This window comes from Macrotis lagotis, chromosome 7 (assembly GCF_037893015.1).
Source record: "Macrotis lagotis isolate mMagLag1 chromosome 7, bilby.v1.9.chrom.fasta, whole genome shotgun sequence".
NCBI lineage: Eukaryota > Metazoa > Chordata > Mammalia > Peramelemorphia > Peramelidae > Macrotis > Macrotis lagotis.
The window spans coordinates 115,048,726-115,076,390 of record NC_133664.1 but is presented as its reverse complement, the minus strand read 5'-3'; the positions used below and the strand labels follow the sequence as shown (position 1 = coordinate 115,076,390).

General features: G+C 35.6%; 1 pseudogene; it reads left to right on the top strand.

The window, feature by feature from the left end:
* Positions 1–27,665, top strand: part of LOC141492914 (alpha-enolase pseudogene) — a 64,160-nt pseudogene that overhangs the window by 22,162 nt on the left and 14,333 nt on the right.

Below are 27,665 nucleotides of genomic sequence, written 5' to 3'. Positions count from 1 at the left end.
GAACTTGAGTGCTTTAAAGGACCCTTAATAAATGTTTAGTCCAGTCTCCTGATTTGGAAGGTCAAGAAGCTAAATGCAAAGAAAAGGTATCCAGGTTTCTCAAAGACTAATGAGGAGAGGTAAGATTTGAACCCAAGTCTCCTGACTCCCAAATCCAGTATTTTTCCCCATGATACCACACTGGTTTTCCATGCATGAGACTATTTTCAGGTTGTTGTTTTTTAGTATTCTGTGTAAGACTTGTCTTACTTAACTGCTAGGATCATGGATATACTATGAGGAGATCGAAATTTTGGCCAGCTCTTTTTACCATTAATAATTTTCAACCCATTTAATTATTATTTCATTTGAAATAAGTACATGCATTTTTGCCCTTGTACATTGGTCACATATTTTGGAGTTATGTAGACAAGCCTAACAAAATTGTCTTTCTGGCAATAAATATACCTCAAGATCTTAAATTCTCATAGCATAAAGACTAAAATATTCAAGAGCATAAAAGACTCAAGATTCACAAGTTATAAATATGTCATTGGTCATAAATTTAGTTGAGAAAAGAAGGGAAAAAGCAAATTTACAGACTCCATGCCAATGAGACAGTTCTCCCTTAAGATCAATCTTACAAACTTGTAGATAGGCTAGATGTCTTTTTCAATGCTTCAATGCCACAAAGATTTGTGATTTCACTTTCCACTTTCATGGATCTTTATTGCTCTATAATGTGATCTGTGGCCAAAATGTTGCTACGGCCAAAAAATTCATTATCTAGAGAATAGCCTGCTAGTTTAAACTGTTTAGGATGGTCTAATAATCTACAGATAAAATAACATATTAGAGTGAACAATGCTTCTGTGTTTCTGAGGAACCTAGCCAGTCTTTGGACAATAGACATGGTCCGTCACCTGGCCTGTGCTTGGAAGTTTTCCAGCCTGGTTGAACTCTATCAGAGCTTTAGTTCAACTGGCATTTGAAAATTCAGAGTCACCTCCATGTTCCAATAGAGTATTGGGGTAAGGTTTTACTGGAGAGGCAGTTATACTGTACTTCAAAATTACAAAAAAGTTTTCTAGTCATTTCATTTGATTCTTGTAACAACCCTCAATAATAAATAGTTTTATCCCAATTTTTAGGTGAAGAAGCATAAGTTCAGAAGGAACGAAGCCACTGATTCAAAGTCATAGTTATTCTGTTGTAGAGTTGGGACTTGAACCTACCTTTTGGCTTCATTGTCAATCTTCTTTCCATCACATCGCCCTTTGCTGATGCTTTCTAGATTTAAGTCTAACCTAGAGATCCAGTTTGTGCCTCATCCAGCTTGTTGCATCTCCATGCTGGGGTTGTTGATAAGAGGAAAAGTAAATTCCATCCTGATAGCTGGTTAATGAAGAAGAGTGTCTGTTTGACATAATGCCTGCCTTTTGTTTGTACATGTTCATGGTGTATTTGAAAGGCTCTGTATTTATTTGTCAAAGCTTATTTCAATTGTCTAATTGAAAGCAGACCCTAAACTTCTGTCAAAGGTAGGTATGGCATACTTCAAAGGAAGGTCACATGCATCATTGTACAGATCAATCCCAGTTTTTGTTGCGAAGAGCCAGTTAATGAGATTTTCTTTTTCAGAGCCAAAATTGTTTTAAGGCTGAAACCAAAGGTATGTTTCTCTGCCCAGTGAATCTAACTATTAACATTCCACTTCGGAAAATATAACTCATGCCATGATGCCAGTAGCTTCTGTGGATCACCACAGTAACAGGCCATATGAAAGAAGAATCAAAAGGACATAATGTGGAGTTGGTGTACATGTCACCAACCCAGAATTTAAAACAAGTAGTCAACTAAGTGGCTATGACTCCACATGCCAAAGTTTTTGTTTATTTGTAATGGAAAACTTCAAGGATGAAAGGGGGACTGTACACCAATGGTAGTTAGTCACGTTCAAACTCTGAAGAAAATCCAAACCAAGCCATCCTTTAAGACTGATCTCAAAATCCTAGAATAAATCTTTAGCAATCATGTTTTTCTCCTTCCTTTTCTTTCCCTTCCTTTCCTTTCCCCCCTTCCTTTCCCTTCCCTTCTTTTTTTTGTCCCATTCCCCCTTCTTTTCCCTCAGTTTCTTTCTGCCTCTGCACAAAGTGAAGAGGAAATGAGAATTAGGGGACTGGAGTGTCTCTAACTGTCCACCCCCTGAATGATACTTTATAGATAGGCATTACCATTACTATGTTTAGGTCACAAAATCAACACAATAAAATCACAACATGACCAACACTGATGATATTTCCAGATAGTTTAGTGAGGGTCTCTGAGCCTCCTACCCTTAACCCAGGCCAAAAGTCATTGGAACTGTGATTCTAAAGCTTCAGAAAGTTTAATCAGCAATTATAAAGTCATCTTAAAGAGCAATACAATATTCTCAGAATGACTTCACAGAGAAAATATGTCATCAAAGAATGGTTTAAGACAAATATGAAACTAAGTGCTGGCCCACATATTTAGAGCCTGAAGGAGATCAAGGCAAGACAGAAGGAAATTAAATAGGTTTGATGAATCTCAGACAGTGGTCTCAAATAAAATTAATATATACTGTCTTTCCCCTTTCTTCACTCCTATTTAATTTTCTTCACTCCTGGGAATTTGGGCATAGTGAGGAAAACTGTGAGTCATGTCTCTATGTGTAGCAACTGGAAACTTCTGAGAAATGCTCTGAATGTAACTTTTAGTTAAACTATTCAGGGTGGTCTGTCTTCATACAGAATAGTAGATTAGACTGAGTGATACTTCAGAGTCTCTGATGAATCAAGAAGATAGACTGTGACTGATTGATTTGACCTGAGAGTAAGGGTAGAAACAAGTCTTGAAATCATTTTGCTGCTTGCTAATCCTTGATCCACACTTCTTTTACACATTAAAGGTAATTTCTTGTGTTTTTCTTACTTGAATAGGTATCAATTGAAAATAAAGACGGTTGGGGGTGGCTAGGTGGAGCAGTGGATAAAACACCAGTCAGGAATACCTGGGTTCAAATCCATCTCACACACTTAATAATTACCTAGCTGTGTGGCCTTGGGCAAGCCACTTAACCCCATTTGCCTTGCAAAAAAAAAAAGGAAAAAAAAAGAAAATAAAGATGGTTAAATAGGATAATGCTGGAATTAGATGTAGATTGAGTAAAGTGTATAGATCAATTGAGTTTTGTGGTTCCTAAAGATAATGGAAAATTTTTTTGTAAGACTGGATGGGTGGGTGAGTGGACTACAGATGTGGAATATGATTTTTTGTCAGACAAAATTAATATATAAGGTTAGTGAGATTAAAATGATTTCTTTGTTTCAAAAACATTTCAGTGAGATGAGGATGGGTTAAAAGTAAATGACAATGTATATGACAGGTATAAAAACAATGACAGGTATAAAAACAAAAAGTAGCAAGCAAACTTATTGGTAAAAAGGATTGGAAAAAACAATTTCACCTTAACCAGATAACATTGTGAAAAATATTAGATAATTGAAGCATTTTGTTCAATGAAATAAACATTGGATTATCTAATACTGAGTTTTTATGTCATTTTGTTAAAACAAACACTTGGCTATGGTGGTATTCTCTTGTTCCTTTACATCTTAACTTTCATCCAGAATTAGAGAACTACCCTTAGAGATTTGGCTTCTAGATTTATTTAATAGAAAAGAAAGATATTTACTATGCCAGTAATACCAGTCATTTTTTCCCCTTTGGGGAAGGGGAGAAATTACAGTAAATGATTATTTATAAAGAGACATATTAATATTTTCCTTGTTTTAAGTTCTTACAACAAAGCTAACCTTGTAACATCTGGACAGTGAAATGAATACCTTAGAATGAGTTGTAGACTATATCACATGAAGCCACAAAAACTGATAGACTAGTTAGAAAAATAGTCAAAACAGTTACATGGCACTATATAGCAACAACCATAAATGGCTAAAGCACATCTGTACTGCATTAAAGAAATTCTAGGGAGGAAAAATTGTTGGCCTTTGAGCTGGAGATAAGGTTTTAATCCTGGCTCAACCACTCATTTGATGGGTGACCCTGGATTCCTTATTTAACTCAATTCAAATCAAATCAACAAGCATTTATTAAGTTCTTGCTGTTTGCAAGGGACTGTACTAGGTAGGGATACAAAGACCACAATAAAATAGTCCCTGTTCTCAAGGATCTCACATTCTTTCTAGAGACATATAGCATTCAGAGGCTCTATTCTCTCAACTGTAAAATGGGGAAACTGAATTAAATGAACTCTAACCTCTTTCTCAGTCTCTTGTTTTTATAAACTTCTGATTCTGAAAAACTTCAACTGAAAAGCTGAGGAATTGACCTAACTAATCCTGTAATGTATAGACACAATCTCTCTTCCATTCTAACTATTCAGTATTAAATTCTTCAAATTTACCTTTTTTTAGGATACTTAGCTGCTTTCAAGAATTAGTTCAGGTGGTTCCCCACCTATGGAAAGTAGTGATCTCTATGTTCCCCAATTATCTTGTATTACTTATATGCTGACATATGTTATGTTTTTATTAGAAGGTAAATGCCTTAAAGGCAGGGACTAGTTCCCATGCCCCCCCCACCCCCATTTTAATCTTGGTGTTCCCAGCACCTTATGCCTTAAACACAGTTATTATTCAGTTGTGTCTACCTCTTCCTGACCCCATTTGGGATTTTCTTGGTAGAGATACTGGAGTGGTTTGCCATTTCCTTCTCCAGGTTATTTCACAGATGAGGAAACTTAGGCAAACAGAGGCAAGTGACTTGACCACAGTCATACAACTACTGTATGTCTCAGGCAGTATTTGAACTCAGTTCTTCCTAACACTGGGCCCAGTGCTTTATCCACTTAGCCATCTAGCTGCTCCACTTGAACACAGTAGAATTACTTTTTAAAATTCTAATCTTTTATTGAAATCTTTTTTAAAAAATATATACATTTCCCATTATAGGTTGAATATATATTATCCATAAGACATCAAAATTAAACATTGAAAAGAAGAAAAACTTCAAAAAACTAACCAACATAATGAAAAATTTGAAGTAATATGCAATGTTCCATATTCATATTACCCCATCTCTGCAAAGAATAAAGAGAAATATCATTTCATAGTTCTTTAAACTAAGATTGGTCATTTCAATTCCACAGCATTCCTTTTCAATTGTTTGTTGCTTCTGTTGTTAACTTATACGATTGAAGTGTGTTCATTTTGTTTTCTTGTTTCTGCTTATATCACTTTTTTGATTAGTTCATTGAAGTCATCATAGATTTTTCTAGTTTCAGCATTTCTACAGCATAATAATATTCTAAAATTTATTTATCATTTCCCCATTTGTTTCCAGTTCTTTTCTGATGAAAAGAAAATGCCACTATAAATATTTTAGTGTTCAAGGGCCTTTACTTTATCACTGATTGCATTGGGGTAGATGCCTAACAATCAAATTTCTGAGTAAAAAAGTATGGACATCTTCGTCATTCTATTTATGTGGCTCTGAATTCTTTTCTAGAATGATTAGACCAATTTATAGCTCCACCAACAATAAATTAGTGTGTCTTTCTTTCCACAACCTCTTGGACACTGACTTTTCTTATTTTACTTATCTTTGTCAGTTTTCTAGGGTGAAATAAAATCTCAGCATTATTTTGTTTTTTGATTATTATTTTCATTTTTCTTTTTATTAAAAATTTCTTATTAAGAATTCATGTGGGGGGGACAGCTAGGTGGTGCAGTGGATAGAGCACCAGCCCTGGAGTCAGGAGTACCTGAGTTCAAATGTGACCCCAGACACTTAATAATTACCTAGCCTTGTGGCCTTGGGCAAGTCACTTAATCTCATTGTCATGCAAAAAACTTTAAAAAAAAAAAGAGAATTCATGTGGTTGTTTGAATTGTCAAATACTGTATTATTGAGTTCAATGATTTCTGATTCTTGACTGATCTGTTTCTCTAATCTATTTTTCTATTTTAAAATAGATTTGTTAATTTCTTGGAAGTACTATTTTTTTCACTATTTCCCTTAATTGTTTATATTTTTTTGGTTCCCCAAAATGAACCTTGTTATTATTTTTTCTAGCCTTGTAAAATATTCCTTTGGTTGTTGGTTTAATATAGCACTAAATCTTTAAGTTACTTTTTAGTTGTGTTGCCATTTTTATTATATTGGCCCAGCCTCGCCATGAGCACTGAATAGCCCTCTAGTTAAGTGCTCTTTATTTCTGTTATGGAGTTTTCATGAGTACTAGTTAAACTCCTGCAAATGAATCTGGGGAATTTGCTTCCCTAAAAAGAACACAAATGGAATGATCTAAGGAAAATACCAAGAGTTTTCAAATATACCAAAGTCAAAGTTTTGTTACCTTAGGTTAATTAAAATTGTTAATTCATATATCTCTTGATATTATTGTAACAGAAAGAGCCCTGAATTTATACTGAGTGAAATTGAGTTTAAATCCTAGCTCTACTATTGCTGTGTGACCTTGGATAAGTTACTGTCCCTTTAAAGGACCATAGAATTAATCTATAAAATAAGAGAGTTGGATTAGACCAGAGGTGTCAGCTAATTGGTCTGTGGTCATCACCTACAACACTCAAAATATAATTGAATGAATGAAGCATCGAAAAAATTACATTTAAAAATTAAGTTGCTTGGGGCAGCTAGGTGGCTCAGTGGATAAAGCACAGGCCCTGGAGTCAGGAGTACCTGGGTTCAAATCTGGTCTCAGACACTTAATAATGACCTAGCTGTGTGGCCTTGGGCAAGCCATTTAACCCCGTTTGCCTTGCAAAAACCTAAAAAAAAAATTAAGTTGCTTTTATTCACAGGGATCTTATGTACAGATTTGTTACTCCCATTTCTATTTGACTTTGGCACCACTGGACTAAATTGTCTCTGAGGATCCTTCCAGCTACTACTAGATTCTTCCTAGGACCCAACAGAAAGGATCTCAACTCACACATTTTGGATTTAATTTGTTGGATTGCACTTCCAACTTTCTTCTTTTGAGACTACTCTTGAAAAAGTCCAGAAGTACCTTCAGCCTGGGAAAGTGTGATGATAAGTCTGAGTATTATGTTACTACTTGAGTCAAACACCAGAGGGAAAAAGTCCATTGTGTCTTTTTAGAGAAAAAATACAAATGCAGGATAATATACCAGTCGGTAACAGACATGAGACTGCTTGCTGATTAATGTATGTGTATTTTCTCTCTTTTTTTCTCCTCCCTATTTTTACCTTTGTATGGAGAAAATGTTTTCTTTTTTTCTTGCCTTTGAATAGAGAATGAAGGACATAGAGAAGAAAGTTGTGAAAGATGGTGGAGTGTAAGGAGTACTCACAGAAATTATTCCTTAAGCTAGAATAGGAAGATCTGCTAGAGCTGGGTAACAGCTGGGTAAAGTTGAGGTGCAGTCAGGTTAGGGTCTTTCACTTAAAGTAAAAAATAAACATGGTAAATATTTGCAGAATTGAATTGGAATTTTGGAGTGAACTCATTAAATGGAAAAAAAGCTGAAAATCTTTAAATCTGAGTATATATAGAGTTAATATCAATTGAAAAAATTAGAAGGAAAAATTCCATAATAATTAGAGAGGAAAACTATCTTAGAATTTCTATATTCTTTAGTTATTCTAAAATATCTGTGTCTATCATTTGAAGTTTAAATTGTTCTAATAATATGTATATATGAATATATATGTGCATTATATTTATACATATCCCATTATTATATATTATATATTATTGTTCAGTTATTTAGTCAAGTCTGACTCTTTGTAACCTCATGGACACCAGCATGCCAATACTATCCATGCATGGGGTTTTCTTGGCAAAGATACTGGAGTGATTGACTATTTTCTTCTTTATATATTATAAAGGGTGTCCTAGAAGTCCTAGTGTAGTAAATTTGCCTAAGACTTCTGGGATACCATATTTGTTTGAGGAAGTTACTTGGTGTTCTGCATGGAGCACTTAGACCTGGAATCAGTTAAACTGATTCACATTTACTAATATGTGTGACCCTGCGAAAGTCACTTCATCTCTTTCTGCTTCAGTTCTTTTATCTGTTAAATGGAGGTAAAATCCTTCCTGGGTTGTTGTCAGGATAAAAGGTGATATTTAAAAAGTACTTTGCAAACTTTCAAGCATTATAAAAATGTGACTTGTTATGTGCATACATGCCTGTATGTACACCTATGTGAACATGCATGTTGATTGACTTGGAAGTTCATGGTATAGAGTTCGTGATCGTAAATCTAGGCAAGTCCATATTGAGATCCATAATTCTTTTGAATCTCAGGATATGTAATGCATAACACTAATGCTTTTCTAATACTTCCTGGTAGAGAATATGAATCGAAGGGGAAAAGTTCTAAGAATAAATACCCTTGAGGGTAAAACTATAAAATATGTTAGGTGATGTTATTTGGTCATTTTACTTGTGTCCAGCTGTTTGTGACCCCATTTGGGGTTTTCTCTGCAAAGAAACTGAAGTGTGGTTTGATATTTCCTTTTTCTGCTCATTTTTCAGATGAAAAAATTGAGTCAAACAGGGAAAAGTGAATTGCCCAGAATCATATAACTAGTAGGTGTTAGAGGTCAGATGTGAACTCAGGAAGATGTCTTCCTGAACGTAGGCTAGGTGCTCTATCCATTGCATCACCTAGCTGCCTCTGAAAACACATTTAGCTTACCTCCAAGATCATATATGTAATCTCACCAAAAATAATAATAAATCTTTTCCTCATAAAACCTTTTCTCTTCCTCACTGCCATGTTAGTGTCTCCTGTTATACCATCATCCTTCCAATCACCCAGGAATGAAATCAGGGTCTTATCCTCTTCTCCTTATTCTCATCTCTCATATCCAATCAATATCCCTCTCTGGGCCTGTTTTCTAAACTATAAAATGAAGGAACAGATTTGGATGACCTCTAAAGTTCTTTCTAATTTTAAAAATCTATGATCCTATCAAACCTTTAATGACAATCAAAAAACCTTAAGAATACAGTTTTCAAAACCTCATAGCAATCAATGTTTCCTTGAGTAATAGTCGAATATTTACCTGGTCATATAATTCTTAAATCCATTGATCAACATAAATTACATAGTGACCTTTTTTCAATCTTTATCCTTACTGACAATGCTGTGAAATTCTATACAACCAATATAGTATTAAAAAAGGACCTCTTCCCTATTGTTAATTGACAAGCAAGACTTTTTTTCATGTTCTAGAAGCCCAGAATTTATTTATACCAATGTCTACCCGTTCATTGGCTCTCATCTCAAGGCATTATCACCAGATGACAACTTATTTTTCTCTGTGAAGGCAATATTAATTAAATAGCTGAAGCCAAAACTCAGATAAATCAAAACCCAAAAACATTATTGGGGAAAGATTATTTTGGAAGTCTCAAATTTGATTAAATGACTGAGTTAAGAAGAATCATTCAACAATTGTTCACTTAACCATGTCCAAATGATCTGAAACATGTAGATGAAAAGTAAAATATTCAGCCAATCATGATTGTTTCCAATTCCTTGAATATTGTCTACTATAAGTCCAAACAGCTGAATAACTAAATGTTTCACTCTTAAACCACATGGTGGGCATAGTGCGGGGAAAACATACAGAATGTTTCACTTTTTATGTGAGTGTATAATGCCATGTTGGCCCCTTTGGATTGTTCTTTCCTCTCTCTTACTATTGCCTGGATCTCATTAGAAGCCATTAGTGATGTAATGGTAAACCTATGGAATCTTAAACATGCTTTTAAAATCCTGTGGAATAAAGATGTCTCCCACCAAACCAAAAATGCGGCAGGAATAGACAAAGTTACATTTTTTTTTAAATGACTCATTTCATCGTTCCCAAATTGTTTTGACTGAAGCTTCTCAAAATAAACTCTCTGAAATATCAAGCCTTTGATGTCTCTCTTTGAAAAATGTTCCATTTTTTCAAAGATACTTAACTCAATCTTTTTTTTGAGGGTGGGGGAAGGGAATTTTTTTCTATTTTTTTGACTCAGTCTGTTTTCCTTCCTAGACTGATATTGGCCTCTTTGAACCACCAATATCATGATATCAAATAACCATTAGCCAAAGAGGGAAAAAAAACATGTTTTAATCCCCTTTATCCCTTATGGAAATAGGACATATAAAGCAAATACTCTGTGATTTTTAAATTCCCTTAAAAAACTGAATTCCCACAACATTACCAGAAGGAGGATTTGGCCCATTAAGAAAAACAAAACAGTTTAGATGTCATTAGAGTGCAAGATTAGAGAGACTAATTTAAGCTTAGTCATTTCTGAATTCATATGCCATTTTCTAGGCCTTACAGTAACTCTTTTATACTTTCACTGTCAAGAATCCTAATCCTGGAGGAGTAATTCAGTTCTTTAGTGCTTACATATTACAATTTGTTTGGGATGGCAATTTGCCACTAAAATGCCTTCAGGTCCTTTTGTACTCTTTCAGCTTAAAAAAACTCAATGGTGGTCAATTATTAAGTCCAGGTCTTCAATGGCTACTGAAATAACTGGTTCTCAATCAAAATTTTCTTTTTTCTTTCTTTTATATTGATAACTTTACATCCAGTTGCAGTAGAAATAATAAAAAAGGTGGAGACATCATAGTATATTAGAAAGAGCACTACATTTGAGGATAGAGAATTTAGGTTTAATTCCTTACTCTGTCTCATATTATCTTTGTGACCTTGGGTAAGTCATTTTTAACCTCTCTGGGCCTCAATTCCAACTCTAAATCTATGATACTAAGAATAGGTTATGAGATTCCATATCTTGTTCCCATTTGTAAATAAAAGTGTATGCTGTTATTTATTAAAGGTACCAAGTATTACTTTTTCTATTGCAAGACTTAGAATTGGAAAGCATCCTGAACTCGGAAGGTATATCTAAGGATGAATCATTGAGGTTATAAAGAGATAGAGGTGGAGCAAACATCTAGACATGAGAAAGTGGGGTACCATTCATTGGTCAGAGAGTGCCAATTATTTCATCTCAATTAATGATTGGGGAGTCAGTGAGCAGTATCATCTGTTTGAAAAAATTTGAAATTGTATACACAATTTGAGAAGGAATAAGTTGAGTGTGAAGGAAAATACAAGTTGAAAACAATATGAAGTCTCTGAGTTCAAGGAGTGGGGCTTATGGAGCCCTAGATTCCTTGGTCCCAGGGGCCTTATGAGCTCTAGAGATCTGTGCCAACTAAGGTAATAGGGTACACAAGCTGCCTTTACCATAAACAATAGAATTAGCCATTATGTCCAGCTAATGAATTTAAACAAACCAAAAACACAAAGAGAGGACGTCATCAGATTTTCCATGATGAAGTGGTTAGCAATTATTTCTGTTTTTAGTACTAAGTATCTCATTTTTCATGACCCTGTTGGTTTTCTTGACCTTCTTTGCCATTTCTTTCTCCAGATGAGTAACTAAGGCAAACAGGATTAGGTGACTTGCTTGCAGTCACACAGTTAGTATCTGAGGTCAGATTTTGAACCCAGGCATATGAGTCTTATTGATTCCAAACCCAGTGTTTTAGCCACTGTACCACCCAACTGCCTTTGTTGGTAGCAACTGTTAGGAGTCAGATTAGGAGACAAAGGAAGCAAATCTTTGGAAGCTAGATGGGGAAAGTGTCTTTCTTATCCAAAAAAAAAAAAACTATGGAGTAAGGGCAGAAGTTCCATGGTTATGTGGTCAAAAAGTCTTGTGTGAGGCAAGTTATTTCCTGGCAGTATAAAATAGATCTCCTATAGTTATCAATTTTTAAAACGGTATTAAGAGAAAATAGAAAATTAATTGTTCATATCTATAATGATAAGCACTCCCCAAAACTGTTCTTTGCTCAGCTATCAAATCAGTTGTCCTAAAGGTCAGGTCTAATCATGTCAACTCTCTTATTCAATCAACCCTATCATTTCTAAGATCAAATACAAAATTCCCTATTTGATTTTTATCTCGCTTCATAACCTGACCCCTTCCTACCTTTCTATTCTTCTTGCACCTTTACTCTGAGAATCTCAGGTCTTGGCTAAAATTCTGTTTTCTTCCAGAAGACTTTGCTGATCTTCCTTAATGCTTCCTTTAGGCGCTTTCCCTTTAGGATTATCTCCAATTTGTCCTGTCTCCATCTGGTATGTGCATGGTTATTTACATTTTGATTTCCTCCCAGTAGACTGACATATTTAATTGCCTTCTATTTACTTGTATTTAATCTCTTTATACTTATACATCAGAATGTAAAGTCATTGAGAATAATGAGAATTTATTTGTGTTTTTAATCCTAGCACCAAGCATACTGCCTGGCATTTACTGTAGGTTTAATCAATGCTTGTTGATTGATTGATTCTATTTTCAACCAAAGTCACGTCTTCAAATAATGATTATTGCATATTTCTTCTACCCATCATGTAAGATAATTCTTTCTTTATTTTTCTGAACTATCTCATTCAGATTCAAAAAAGATCATCTAAACATTCCAGGATTTGGTGAACCAGTTGATATTCTCCTTTACCAATTTATTTTCATGGTTTTATAAATTTTAATCATATCCTCTCTCAGTCTTAGACCTTCCAGAATGATGAATGAGAGTTCTGGCTTCATGACAAAGTCTATCTAATCTATCAACAAACTCTTATTAGCCACTTACTATGTGCCAGTCACTGTGCTGACACTGTGGAATCAAAGAAAAAAAATGAAGGTCCCTGCCCTCAAGGAGCTCATTTTCTAATAAGTGAAATGATGATGTTTGTCCTTCATTCTCAAAGAAGACCATGACATCAGAGAAATGATGCCATGACAAGCACATGAATTAGAATTGAGGAAGTGCTGTGCTAAGTCACCAGCTTCACTTTCTCCTCCACAGACCATCTGGATCCAATGGCCAGATATGAATCAGGACAACTGGAGATGACCCTGGATGGGAGGATATCAAGGTTAAATGATTTGTCCAAGGTCACATAGTTAATGTCAAGTGTCTGAGGCTGGATTCAAACTCCTGTCCTCGTGACTCTAAGACCAGTGCTCTATCCAGTGAGCTACCTAGCTGCCCCTAACAATGGAAATAACACATTCATATATAAGTTTACATTTTCAGTTCCTGGATTATTTTGATTCCCCTTCTGTAACCCTATTCTATTTCCACTTTTTCCTTAAGAAAAATCAAAATTAGAATTTCAAGTGTAGTAACTCTATAATTTAAAAAAATAGAAAAACATTGTGCCTTTCTGTTTTATTGGTAATATTTTCTTCATAATGATTTGTATTCTGCTGTCTTTTTGGCATTTTGACCATGGCAATACATTAGACTAGTATATTCAAGGGTGAGACCTCAATGATTTCTAGGTCTTGGCTTCCTGGGTTATAAACTAACCATAGTTTAGTTTTCATTTAGTTAACCCATTCAGTTAGTAGAGCTTGAATTATTTTTCCCTAAGGGTATTCCTTATATTTACTAAGTCCAATGCCAATTTTTTTTTTTACTTATAAAGCTTTGTCAGAACTTCTGGAGATTTCCTAGTCCCCCCCCATCTTCCAAATAATTTTCTAAAAATGCTAAGAATCTTAATATCAATTTTTTAGTGGAAAGGAGTAAACAGATAAAAGATAGGAGTGGCTTCTAAGCAGAAAATGTTCATTTCCTTGTAAGCTTTGTTTACAAATTTTTAAGAAGAGTATCCATGATGAAATAATACACATACACTCTCTCATAGTCACTTCATCTTCTGCCATTTCTTTTAGTACTTAGAGTGAAATTCATCAAATGATCTTTGAAAATCTACATTTATTATATCCCTACTAATTGATAGTTCCCACTCTGAATTTTAATAGCTAACAGAACTGTAATTATTCAAATTTTTAAAAATCTAATTAAAGTACCAGTCATTTTTTGAAGAAATAATTATAAAAATTTTTGAGTCACAGGCAGAAAATATTTTACAGATATAATGTAGATAAACTGAAAATTCTGAGAGATTTAAATATATGTGTTTTAGATCTTGACTGTGGAATATCAAAGTATAATAGAGTGAGGGGGCAGCTAGGTGGTGCAGTGAATAAAGCACTGGCCCTGGAGTCAGGAGTACCTGGGTTCAAATCCAGTCTCAGACACTTAATAATTGCCTAGCCATGTGGCCTTGGGCAAGCCACTTAACCCCATTGCCTTGCAAAAAACCTAAAAAAAAAAAAAAGAAAAAAGTATAATAGAGTGAGTAAAAATAGTACTGTTAACTTTAATTTTGTAAACTATCAGGGTCTAATTTTCCATTTTGTGAGGGGGTTTATTACTTGGACCTTCTTTAAGTATGGATTTATCTTTTAGTGGTGTCATTTGAAATTGGTTGTTAGTCTGGGCAATTTTCATAATTATATAATTAATATAAATAGCTCTAATGACATAATAACCAATATAATTATAATTACAGTGAAAAATTATTCAGTGGGTTGCACTTTCCATAATTTTAGTACTTGAAGAGTTTAATCAACAATATTCATACCAATTCTCAGAGGCCAGACTTCTCAATCTGAGGAAAAGCACTCTATTCAAATTTATGTAAGGAGAATTTATCCAAGTCCCAAGCTATTCCTCATATACTATCTTTAACAAGAAGAGAGAGAAATTTTGTATCTTTAAAAATGTTTACATTGTTTTCATTTCTTCCCAACCTTCCACCTCACTATGAAAATCCTTCTTTGTAACAAAGTACACTTTAGCAATCTAGTGACTGTCTAAAGGTATATGCCTCCTTCAGTGCCCGTATTTCACCGTCTTTCTGACAAGAACATTTTATTCACAAAATGCTTTGAGTTTTTCTTCCAGTTCAGTCAGGCAGGATCATCCATCCTGTGGTTTCACAAAAGGACAAAATATCCTCTCTTTTTCCTGCCCACTTTGCTACTTGAATTAAGCCTATGCTTGCTATCTTCCCTAAGGGAATCACTTATACGTGAACCTGAATTCTAATAGTACAGCAATTAGCACAACTCAAGAAGTATTTGTTAAGCATGATTGTGCTAGGTACTCTGTAGCTCCAGAGTTCAGAGGATAGAGTCAGGCCTTGAGTTCAAATTCAGTCACAGACATTTCCTAACTTATGTGACCCTGAGCAAGTCACTTAACTTTTGCCTTAATCCACTGGAGAAGGAAATGACCAATCACTGCAGTGTCTTTGCCAAGAAAACCCCATGGACAATAATGGCATGATATGGTCCATAGGATTATGAAGGGTAGGAAAGACTAAACTTCTGAAAAACACTCTTTGAGGATAGCTCTCAAAATGAATGAATGAATGCATGAATGAACACAAGATAATTATAGGAGGAGGCAATAGCAGTGTGATCAAGAAAGACCTCATATAGGAGGTCGTGTTTGAGGTGAGTTTGAAAGTAATGAGAGATTCTTAGAGGTAGAATTAAGGAAGGAGAGCATTGCAACCTTAAGGGGCTAAATGTTCAGAGATGAGAGATGTCAAAAGAATAGCTAAAAGGCCAGTTTGATTGGATGGTAGAGTGCATGAAGATATAAACTGGGAATGGAAGTTGGAGCTAGGGCTTTACATGCCAAATAGAGACATTTTATATATGATCCAAAGGATATTGGGAAGTTATTGAAATTTATTGAATAGAGAATATAAAGAATATAATACAAGAAAATAAGTTTGGCAGTTGTTTGGAGAATAAATGGGAGAGGAAGGAGGAACAGGGCATGTTCATTAAAAAATGGTTTAGTAATCATGCTCTTGGAAAAGTTATGTAGACATTCCCAAACAAAATAATGAATTTTTGAGACCAAACTTTTAGATCTGTGTAAGACAGTATTATGAAGTGAAACAAGATCCCAAAGTCCTTGATTATATAAAAGGGAAAATGAAGATTATGAAGCTAATACTCCCAGATTAGTGCCAGAAAGAACTTCAGAAATGATCTTAGGAAGCTTCCTCATTTTCTTTTTTTTAATTTGCTTCCTCATTTTCCATGTGTCCATAGGGCATTTCCCATAGAGTTTCTTTCTTTCAGGGGTGCCCTTTATTAAGGACCTGTATCCCCCACACCTCACCTAGATCATGGCTTACAACCATGCTAGTTGATTAATTAGTATCACAGTGCTATGTACTGGGCTTACAAAGGAAAGCAAATTAAAAGAAAAGAAAAGAACAACAATCCTCCAGGACTGTTCACAGTGTAATGGAAGAGGCAACATGAAACAATTTTATTTCCATTCAAGATAATCCTGGGTAAATCACTTAACTGCCATTTGCCTAAGTTTCCTTTTCTGTAAAATAGAGCTCATAATAGTACTTCCTCCTAGGGTTGTTAGGAGGAACAAATGAGATAATATCTATAAAGCCTTTAGCACAACTGTTGTTCAGTTATGTCAGGCTCTTCATGACCATATTTGGGGGGGTTTGGGGGCAAAGATATTAGAGTGGTTTTCCATTTACTCCTTTTATAGATAAAGTAACTGAGGCAAACTGGGGTAAGTGACTTGCTTAGGACCACACAACTAGCTAGCAAGTAAGAAAGACTTCATTTGAATTCAAGTCTTCCTGACTCTAGGCCTGATGTTCTAGCTATTGCTCTACCTAGTGGCCCCATTTTCCTTACCTGTAGAATTACAGAATTCTAGATGACCTCTGAAGTTTTTTGCAGCTCTAACTCTATATTCCAATATTTAGATATTCATTGAGGACCTTTCTAGCGCTGAATCTCTGTCCTATAGCTGAACTTTCAGGTCTGGGTGTCTGAGAGAATGGTGCTTGGTTGCTGTCAGAAAATGGGGATCAGAAAGGGGAGGTTTGATAGTGAAGAAGAGTTTGGACTTAAACAGGTTCAGTCCAAAAAGAAGTTTATTAAGTGCTTCCCATGTTCAAGGTGGTAGGCAATGTGATATAGTGAGATCTAACCTTGGATTCAAGAGTCCTGTATCTGACTTCCATTATCTGTGTGATCATAGACTTTCACCTCCAAAATATCTTGGCTAATCCATAGGGGTAGAGGGAGTTTCTTTGCCCTGAATTGTCTACATTAATGAAATCCAAGATGAGCTAGATCATAGGCCTTCACCTCCAAGAGACCTTGCATAATTCATATTGGTAGAGGCAGTTTCTTTGCCATGAGTTGTCTATACTGATGAAATCATAGACTAACTCCTTTCGCTAATCAATTTTTTTTAAAAGAACAATGGTAATTCCTAGGCTAGGTACTAGAGATACATAGACAAAAATTAGGGATTTGCTTTCACTGAAAAAACAAAGACCTTAACTAAGGATAAACAGGTGTTTATTTGCTCTCTACAAGATTAGATTTAACTGGGGGGGGGGGGGGGAGCTGGGGAATGAATCCAAAAGTCAATGACTTCCTTTGCTTTTCCTCTTCCTGTGAAGGAGAAGTAAGTATTTTGCAAAGCAGGACATTTTCTTCAGAACTTCTGGGCTGGGAATATCCCAGTCACTTCTATATCCCAAGAAGGACAACATGCTCAATAGACAAACTCCAAGAACCTTTTTTGGTGGCTGATATTTCTTCATCTTCCTTGTCAGTGGACAAGAGGGGCAGGTATCTGGTTTTCATTACAGAAGTACTATTATGGCTTAGTTGATGTGAATGGATAATCGCTGCCTCAGAACCAAAATTACATTGAGTCTAAACAGAGGGCTCTGTGGCATTCTCCTCACTAAAAAGCTGTCAAGTTTGGCAGCACTTGCTCAGCTGCACTCAAACATTTTCTTAGCCATATTAGGTTATATGGAAATCGGCCAACACTACGGATGGTTTGTGAACACATTTTCTGTACTGAGGCAGGAGCTTTTTTTCCCCCCACAGGTTGAAATGGAGCAAAAATTAGGGTAGGGTTTTTGGTGTGTATGTTTTAGGAACTCTTCTACTCAAATTTTAACTTTTGGATGAAACATTTACTCCAGGGCAAGGAAGGAAAAGCACATGAACAGAATAGCACTTGGGGACGAGACCAAAAAAAAATAGATTTTTAAAGTGAGATTTAATGAGTCCTTCCCTCACTGAGATTAAATGGGTTTAGGTTGCTTTTTTTGTTTTTGAAAAGTTGGTTTCATTCTCCCCCCCTTCTTTTTGAATTTAAAAAATTAATTTATGGAATAAAGCAATTCCATAATATAGCATAATGAAAAAATAATTATACTCTTTCAAAAAACAAATATCCCTTAACAGCTATTTTGAGGATTTTTTTCTTTCTTCCAGGGGGAAAGGGAAGGAAGAGAGTACTAAAACATCACTCTCTGTGGCCAAATTATAAGATCCCAGATTTAGATTTAGACTGAAATAAACCCCAGAGATCATTTTGACTATTCCTTCATCTTAGAAATAAGTATACTGAGGCTAAGAAGTGACTTTCCCCAGGTCACACAGCAGTATGTGGCAGAGTTGGATTTGAACTCAGCTCCTATGACTCCTAAATCTAGCACTCTTTTCAACACACCATGCTGTTTCCCAAATTATTTAATATTCTCCATTGACTGAAAACACAAGAGGATTTGAGGAGATCTCCAGATCAAAAGATTCATTATTATTGCTGTTATTAGTAAATTAGGTTTCCCTCATCTTACCCAGGGCAGCTAGGTAGGGCAGTGAAGATAGCACTGGGCCTGAAATCAGGAAGACTATTTTTTTCCTAACTTCAAATATGGTCTCAGACCCTTACTAGCTGTGTGACCCTAGGCAAATCACTAAATCCTATTTGCCTCAGTTTTCTCCTCTGTAAAATGAGTTGGAGAAGGAAATGGCAAACCATTCTAGTATTTCTGCCAAGGAAATCCTAAATGGGATCATAAAGAGTCAGACATGACTGAAAAAAATGATTGAACAACAAAGAACATCTTACCCAGGTTAGAAATTCAGGGACAACTTAGCCAGATCTCACGTAGGAGCTTTGTTCTATTTGCCTACTATGGCCAATTTGCCCCTCCTTAAGCAACTTGGTGCTCCTGTTGCTGACCTGCTCCTTACATATGCATGTTCAAAGGCTTACCATATTAATATAACTCTTTGGCATAATTATTAGTGAAGGCACCTAATCATCTTAGCCCATTGTAGCAGAACTCTCCAGTTTAGGAGATTCATCATGCCCAGTCAGGATCAAGGATTATAGGTATTTGCCGTGTCCTGGAACTCATGGATAGTTGAATAGCAATCAAATTCAACCCTGATATATTGAAGTACATAGCAATTAGAACATGGTACTTGAAAGGCCAAGGTCTATCCCCAAACTATTATAATTAAGAAATAATGATAGTATTTTGAAAGTTCTGAGGATAAGGTCATATCATCTCTGTTATCTTGGGATGAACCACAATATCATCATAGGATGAAATGTGATATGCTTACATAGTAGTATATATTTCTAGACTTACATGAAAGTCCTGGTAGTATATATTTCTAGACTTCTGTGAGAAAAAAATAGCATCACTTTCTCCTTGTAAGCCCTTCTATTTTGATTTGTTATGGCATCTGGGAGTTCACTTTGCTGCTTTTGATCTCCCCACTGATTGCTGTTACCCCCTGGTGGCCAGAAATTGAGCTGAGGAATTTCTTCAGTGAAAGGAACAGGGGCTTAGGATCCTTCACTTTTTCTTTCTTTTTCTTCTTCTTTTTTTTAATTTTACAATTTTTTCCCAATCTTGCTCCCCTTCCCCCACCCCCCCACAGAAGGCAGTCTAATAGTCTTTACATGGTTTCCATATTGATCAAAATTGAATGTGTTGAGAGAGAAATCATATCCTTAAGGAAAAAATAAAATATAACAGATAGCAAAATTATATAAAAAGATGACTTTTTAAAAGTTAAAAATAATAATCTTTGGTCATTGTTTAAACCCCACAATTCTTTCTTTGGCTACAGATGGTATTCTCCATCACAGATACCCTAAAATTGTCCCTGATTGTTGCACTGATGAAATGAGCAAGTCCACTAAGATTGATCATCAACCCCATGTCACTGTTATGGTATATAATGTTCTTCTGATTCTGGTCATCTTGCTCAGCATCAATTCATGCAAATCCTTCCAGGCTTCTCTGAATTCCCATCCCTCCTGGTTTCTAATAGCTCTTTCTTTTTTCTCATGAAAATGTTCAACATTTAATTTTTCCCCTAATTACATGTAAAAAAAAATTTTAACAATCATTTTTAAAACTTTGAGTTCCAAATTCTCTCTCCTTCCCTCTCTTTCTCACACCCCCCCCATTGAGAAGGCAAGCAATTCAGTATAGGCTATATATGTATAGTCATACAAAACATATTTCCTTGTTAATCTTGTTATGAAAGAAAATACAAAAAAGAAAACCCCAAAGGAAAAATAAAGTTAAAAAAAGTCTGCTTCAGTTTGTATTCAGATATCCTCAGTTCTTTTTCTGGGTATGGATAGAATTTTTCATCATAAGTCCCTCAGAGTTGTCTTGAATCATAATATTGCTGAGAATAGTTAAGTCATTCACAGCTGATCATCCCGAAATAATACTGCTGTTACTTTGTAGACAATGTTTTTCACTGTGTATCAACTCATGTAAATCTTTCTAGATTTTTCTGAGAGCAACCTGCTCATCATTTCTTATAACAGAAGTATTCCATTATAATCAATACCACAATTTGTTCAGCCCATTCCCCAATTATTAGCATTTCCTCAATTTCCAATTCTTTGCCACCAGAAAAGAACTACTATAAATATTTTTGTACATATACATCCTTTTTTCTTTTTTGCCTTTTTAAACAGTCTCTTTGGGGATAAAGGTCTAGTATTGATCAAAGGTTATGAATGGTTTTATAGCTCTTAGGGCATAAATCAAAGTTTTCTAAAAGATGGTTGAATCTAAGCACAACTCTACCAACAGCACGTTATTGACTCATTTTTCCCATATCTCCTCTAACATCTGTCATTTTCCTTTCTGTTCCTTTAGCCAAGCCATTTGCTAAGAGGTAGTACCTCGGAATTCTTTCATTTGGTACTTCTCCAATTAATAGTGATTTAGAGTATTTTTTTATATGGCTTTGATTACTTCATCTGAAAAACTGTCATATCTTGTGATCATTTATCAATTGGGGAATGGCTCTTATATTTATAAATTTGACCCTATACTCTATATTTTTGAGAAATAAGATCTTTATTAAAGAAACTTGCTTCAACATTTTTTCAGTTATGATTGCTAAATACATTTCCCTCTATTCTAGTTCCCCTTCCCTGTTTATTCTATTCTCTTTTTCTTTTCACCTTCTCCCCTCCTCAAAAGTGTTTTGTTTCTGTCCCCTCTCCCGATTTGCCTTTCATAATATCCCTTATTCTTTTCCCCCTTTTCTTTTTATGTAGGGTAAGATAGATTTCTATACCCAATTAAGAATGTGTTTTATTTCCTCTTTGAGTTAATTTTGATGAGAGTAAAGTTCACTTACCACCCCATCTTCTTCTATACTGTAAAAGTTTTTTCTTGCCTCTTTTATTTGAAATATTTTATACTATTCTACCCCTCCCTTTCCCTTTCTCCCAGTGCATTCTTCTTTCTCACTAACTATATAGTATCTGCAATATACAGAACACTGTGCAAAATGTTGGAGGTGATTAAAACATTTAGATAAGACATGTATGTACCCTCATGAAGCTTACAGTTTAGTACTAGGCAAACTCATATATAAATATAAAACGTAATTAGATATGATTAATGAATTAGAAAAATGCAAGACAAATGGCTATGTGATGTCAAAAGAGAAAGTGTTGGGGGCAGTAGTATGTGAGATCTAGCTCTAACTAGCTTTGAAAAGCAGGATGTTAAATTCTCGATAAGAACATTTAAATTTCAGATAATGGCAAATACCACCCTCATGGCTTGATTTATTATTTTGCTGATTATCTTAATCTAAGATTAATATTACTATATCACTTAAGAAAGTGATGGAGAAAGTATTAATAATGAAGATTAAACTGAAAAGTATGTCAGTTATATGAAAAGCTTGTTGTTGAACATTTACCAGCATACTCACAATTGTTACAGGAAGGTTTCATGAAGTTTATAGCATTATATAATGATGTCCCTTCTGTCAAGAAGCTTACAATTGAATCAGTGAGGGAAAACTAATACAAAAAATTAGGGAACAGAGTAATCTACAATAAAAGTACTAAATTATGAAACAAAACAGGACATCTAGGTGGTCCTGAGGAAAGAGTGCCAAACCTGGGGATAGGAAGGACTGAGCTCAAATGTGAACTCAGACACTTACTAGTTGTGAAATACTTGGCAAGTCACTTCACCCTATTTGCCTCAGTTTCTTCATCTGTAAATAGGTTGAAAAAGAAAATGGCAAAATTCTTTTTGCTAAGAAAACCCCAAAGGGGGTACAAAGAGTGTATCAGAGAGTCAAGACTGAACAAAAATAATGTAACAAAAACAAGAAATTCAACTATTTTATCAGACCTCAGTTTACTTGTTTGTAAGCTAACGGGGTCAAACTGGATGATTTTAAAAACCTTTTCTACTCACACTCCTTTGACACTTCATGCCTTCAATTGTTCCACTTCTCAGAGGACCAAAAGAAGATGGGGGGGGGTTTCCTATACTGATATCTAGTCACCTCATTTTACAGATGAGAAAACTGAGGCTGAGTGAAGTGAAACTTTTTTGTCTAAAATCACAATACTAGTGAGTGGTGGAACTGAGGGCTAGCACAGCCCACTCCCAGGGCCAAGATCTGTGCCTAGCTGCTTACTACCACTATATTGCTGACAGCCATCATTTTCCTCCTCATTTTCCATCATCCATGGTGAGGTGAGAATAGCTATATATATATTTTTTTAATTTTTGTGTTTTCACCATTTGTCATGTGCTACATTGGGAATAAAAATGGGAAAATTGGAAATAGATGGAAAAACCAAAAGATTCTTAGCCAACCCTAACATCAAATTGAGTTTTATCCAACTCAGCTTCCAATTAAACAATCCAAACCAAGAAGCAGTTAAGAAGGTCCTCCTGGGCCCAATGCATTCTACTTGGTGATAAAGATGTAAAGATCAAATAAAAATGAGCCCATTCCCTCCATAAGCTTATATTCTACTGGTTGAATTTATCAATTTTTTTCTGTCTGTACTGTAATACATTTCCCAACATGCTTGGAAGCATGAGATTGAGAGCTCCCCTTGTGTTTTTAGATTGGTCTTTAGACTAAAGGATTTTTTTCTTTTACTGTCTTCTCTGTTTACTCATTTTTTATTCTTGAAACATAATTATGTCACAATTGCATTTTTATGTTCCAAAGTAGCATATGAAAAAGTTTTTTGTACAAAAAATTCTCTGGAAAATATGTTCAACACTTCCCTTGCATCCCTTCTGAGGATACAGAACATGCTATGCAGTAGGCTCACACCAGCTCTATCTAAGGGCTAAGGTGGAATTCAAAAATAGCTTTTTCAGGGGTGGCTAGGTGGTGCAGTGGATAAAGCACCAGCCCTAGAGTCAGGAGTACCTGGGTTCAAATCTGGTCTCAGACATTTAATAATTACCCAGCTGTGTGGCCTTGCACCACTTAACCCCATTTGCCTTGCAAGAACCTAAAAATAAATAGCTTTTTCAGGTCAATTGACTTTTTGATGACAGGAAAGTATTAATAATAAGGGGTGAAAACTCTCACCAGCTGCTTATCTGAATTAATCCTTGCTTTAAAAAAACTGAATTGGGTCCAAAAAGTTGTGCAAATATGCAGATATTAATTAAATATTGGGGAGCATCAATGATTTCTTCCAGATAGGGAAGTTTTAGGGAGGATGCTCCCTTCCTCATGCAGATATACTTCTACTCTGCAATTAATGATCTTAAAGACCACACTGGTCACCATGAGGTTAAATGACTTGTGTAGGGTCACAGAGCCAGAATGTATCAGGAAGAGGACTTGAACTTAGTTCCTCAGTTCTGAGACCTGATTTTTATCATCATTAGCAACAAGTTTTTACTAAGTGTTGGGTACACCAAAAAAAAAAAAAAATTAAACCTAATAACCCAACAAAAATATGACCCCTGTTCTCTATAAGTCCTATTTCAAGGGGAAAACCAAACATGTGAACAATTATGAACCTACAAAGTATACACTCTATATCTAATAAAAACAGCTAGCTTTTCTATAGTGCTTTAAGGTTTATAAATTGCTTTACTATCTCCTTTCTCCCCCTCCCTCCCCTCCTTCTAATTTTCTTCCTCTCTGTCTTCCCCCTTTCTTTCCTTTTCCTCCTTCCCTCTTTCTCCCTCCTTCTCCTTTCCTCCTTCTTTTCCCCTGCCCTCCCTTTTTCTCTTTCCCCCTCCTACCCCCTTCTCCCTCCCTCCCTTCTCCTCTTTCTCCCTTTCCTCCCCCCTTATCCTCCCTTTACCCACCTACTCTAATGGTCCCATAAATGGCACAGATTTATAAGACCATTGGATAGGATTGTTTCTGGCCATACAACAATCAACAATAAAACTTTATGAAGAACAAGAATTGGATTGATAATCCTGTCTTTAATAGCTACATGAACTAATCAAATGACCACATTTGGTCATTTGAGCACAGACAGTGGCTACTTCAGAAAACAGTAACTATGTTAGTGGTCACTATTTCCTGAGTTCTTGTTATAGCCTTGGGAGGGAGGAGACCAGATAGGAATGCTTCCATTAGGATTTAAGAAATGAAAATGGCTTAGCTTCTCAAGACTACTCAAGTCCGCTAAAGGAAAGTTTTTACAATAGTCCATTCCCTTATGTTCTTCTGTCACTGAGTACTAAGAGAAAGGTGATCTGACAAACACCAAAACAGTAGTTAATTATATTTCCTATGTTATACCTCCTCCATCTGGAGTTAGAATGACTTGAATCTGTATGTTTTGGAATTATCTCTTGAGGCAAAGAAAAATTGTACTGTTTGGAACTGGGTAATGACTAAAAGGAGAGAGAGCCTATAGGAAAAAGGAGAATAGGAGGAGAGAAATGTTGGGGGGCACTAGATATATGTAGTTTTAGTGTGGCAGGGCCAGCAGAGGTGGTAAAAAATAGCATTTCCTTTCCTCAGACCCATGCTTTTGCAAGTTGCAAGATATTAAATTGTATTATGTCTATCATAGATAGTCTGGAGTGCTGAGGAAAGAACTGGTGGTCCTCATCCTCTTCTCCTGTCTTACTTCAGCTAGGTGCAACAAATAGTAGCTATAATAATAGTAATAACTTGTATTTAAATCATGTTTTAAGGTTGGCAATGTTCCTTAGAAAGGTCTCACAACCATACTCAGGAGGGACTATTATTATCCCCACTTTAGAAATGGAGAAAGTGAGGGGGCAGGTTAAAAGACTTACCCAGGGTCAGGCAACTAGGAAGAGTCTAAAGTTGGATTTGAACTCAGGTCTTCCTGACTCCAGGCTCAGCACTATCTACTGTGACACCTAGCTGCTTATTTGAAATGAGTGCAAGTAGCACAATTCAAAATATGTCTTTTTTTCTGTTAAGGACTGCTTCTGCCAGTTTTAATCTGATTTTTGAAAAATACACTGCTTTGAATTTCTATGTCTCTTTGTCCACAACATGAGGAAGCAGGATCACTCCAAGAGCCATATAAGAGACAGTGACCTTTCCTAGCATGATCCCAGGTTTATTATAAAAAGAATTTTCTATCTCTAATTGGGGGAATAATCATGAACCATACAAATGTTTCATAAATACACTTCCTAGGGCAGAGCAACTAGGAACCTGATTCTTTAAAATTGCTTCATCAAACCACAAATAAACAAAGTGGCTCCTAGTATTCCATTGACTTTTGGTATTTGTCTTTTAGTAACTAACAGATAGCTTATTCAAGTTATTTGGGTTGGTGGTTTTTAGTAATCCTTTATGCTCCAGATACTAATGTGCTCATCTCACTGGATCTCCAATTCTGCCCATTGAGTCTTCCATCCCAACACTCTTGTATTTCCAGAAGCAAGATCAGTTTTCACTATTTTCATCAACCTGGGGGTTAGTCTGGTACATCCTTTCTAAGAGCAGGGCAATACTCAGGCACTCATAATAAATAGATAGGGGCCCAAATCAGATACAACCATCCAACCTTGTCAGTCCTTTATGGATCAAGCATTGCAGACATTTTGATATAGTTACAAGGTCTATATGGGGAAAAGGACCATACAGAAGAAATGGCCAAGATTCAGTTACTTCCAGAGAGATCAAGTCAGGTAGGCCATAAATAAACTAATCATGTAATGATCTGGTTATATTACCAAGATAATTAAACTAGATAGTTTCCCCATTAAAGTGATTTCTGGGTTTGAATGGATATAGAAATAGCTTCAGGTCATTCTTCTGTAAGCCTCAAATCCCATTTAAATCTAGTAATTGTGGAGAGACAGGCAAAATGAACTCATCAACCATCCAAAGCTATCTATGATGAACAAGAATGTTTCTCCTCTGGAGGTGGCTAGGTGATGCAGTGGATAGCACACTGGCCCTGGAGTCAGAAGTACCTGAGTTCAAATGTGACCTCAGATACTTTAATAATTACTTAGCTGTGTGACCTTGGGCAAGTCACTTAACCCCCTATTTGCCTTGCAAAAAAGAAAAGAATGTTTCTCCTCTGCCCCCCTTTTAAAGAGAGATTCACTATCTTTCTTAATAACATTTCATTCCCAGCAGCTTTCTCTGTTACAATTCACCCTTTGTCCAGTAGATTGAACTCCCTTATACACAAAACTGCTCAGGATTCCCATCTTCTTGAAACCTTCCAGTAACTTTCTGTTGCCTCCCTAATAATGTCTAAATTCCATAGACTGGTGTATAAAGTCCACCTGCTAGAGAGGGGAATTGAATTTAGTTCTTCTGGTGTCTGTGAAGTCATGATGACTTCTCATATTACTGTCTTAAATAAAATGACCATGTTAAGTTGTTCTGATAGCTGAGTGACCAGATTATTATGACTTACTTGACATTTGAAGTAGCTAGATAGTGTAAAGGAAAGAGTTCAAGACTTGAAGTTGGGAAAATATGAGTTCAAATCTTTTCCTAGACACTTACAAGTTTACCTCATGTTTATTGCACTTCCTATTTTTTAATAAATTCAAGGTTTGTGGAAATCCTCTTGAGCAAGTCTATTGGTTCCATTTTTCCAACAGCATGTGCTCACATTGTGTCTATATCACATTTTTGTAATTCTCATTATATTTCAAATCCTTTTCATTATCATTTTATCTCTGATCAGTCATCTTTGCTGTTACTATTGTATTTGTTTTGGGGCATCAAGAACTACACCCATATATGATGGCAAACTGTTAAATGTTGTATGTATTTTTCAACCTACCATTCTCCCATGTCTCTCCCTCTCTTCAAGGTCTTTCTATTTGCTGATATACAACAATATTGAAATTAGGCCCATTAATAACCCTTCAATGGCCTCCAAGTGTCAAATGAAAGAGTCAATTGATGAGGTAAATTTTATTGTTCTTATTTTAAGAAATTGCACAACCACTACCCTGATTAGTCAGTAGCCATCAATATTGAGGCAAGACCCTCCACCAGCACAAAGATTATGACTCACTAAAGACTCAGATGATGGTTAGCATTTTTTAGTGGTGAAGTCTTTTTTAATTAAGATATGTACATTTTTTT